The following is an 840-nucleotide window of genomic DNA, read 5'->3' on the forward strand; positions in this document are numbered from 1 at the left end:
CACACACACACACACACACACACACACAGCGAGTACACAGAATACACAGCATCAAGGAGAAGGACAAAGTGGTGCAGTAGCATTTAATCCCCCTCTGGCCTACTTCCTGCTCTGTGCCATGCTGGGCAGGTTTGCAATTCCCTGTACCACCCATCCCCCTCAACCAGAGATTGACTGGATCAGAGTATACAGCAGGACTTTTTACCATTGAAAACCACCCGTAAAGGCTTCAGAACCAAATATTACACAACAAGACATGTTCCAGAAGGAATCTGATCCAAAATCGGTGAGCAATAATCCATCAGCTGCCAGAATTAAAGCTTTCCCTGGGGTTAGCATGTAGATAATTAGCAGTGGACTGTAATGAAGTATAACAGCACTTTCTACCATAAAAAAAATCACTGTATCCAAACCCAAAAACTATACAACCGGACATGTTCCGGCAGGAATGTGATCTAAAATTGGGAAGAAAATATTATGATGTACAATGCTTGGATAAAGCCTCTCCCCTTCTGCCATTTGTGTGTTATCTTTCTCAAAATCTCTTTGTTTCGAGGAAAAAACAACAAACTTAGAGCTAGCAAGTTACACGCAAAAAAATTAAAGTTTTGAAAAAAATGTTGGCAACAAGGCAGGCCTGCTTAGTTATTCACCTCTCAAAAAAATGTGACTTCCCTTTGTGGCGATGCACGTCGCTCGGCTGTGGCTTGTCGCTGAAAAAAACTAATCGCCGTCCCTCTCACTCGCTCTACCACACACTCCCCACACACACACACATGCCGGCCCTGCTATTCTCTTAAAGGTCCCCCAGTGGTTAGAAATGGTGATAGTTGTAAACCG

General features: G+C 43.7%; 1 protein-coding gene across 4 annotated transcripts in view; it reads left to right on the top strand.

Moving 5' to 3' along the window:
- nrxn3a (neurexin 3a) overlaps positions 1-840 on the top strand; it is a 269,643-nt gene that overhangs the window by 167,857 nt on the left and 100,946 nt on the right. The window lies entirely within an intron of this gene.

Source organism: Etheostoma spectabile, chromosome 20 (assembly GCF_008692095.1).
Source record: "Etheostoma spectabile isolate EspeVRDwgs_2016 chromosome 20, UIUC_Espe_1.0, whole genome shotgun sequence".
Taxonomy (NCBI): domain Eukaryota; kingdom Metazoa; phylum Chordata; class Actinopteri; order Perciformes; family Percidae; genus Etheostoma; species Etheostoma spectabile.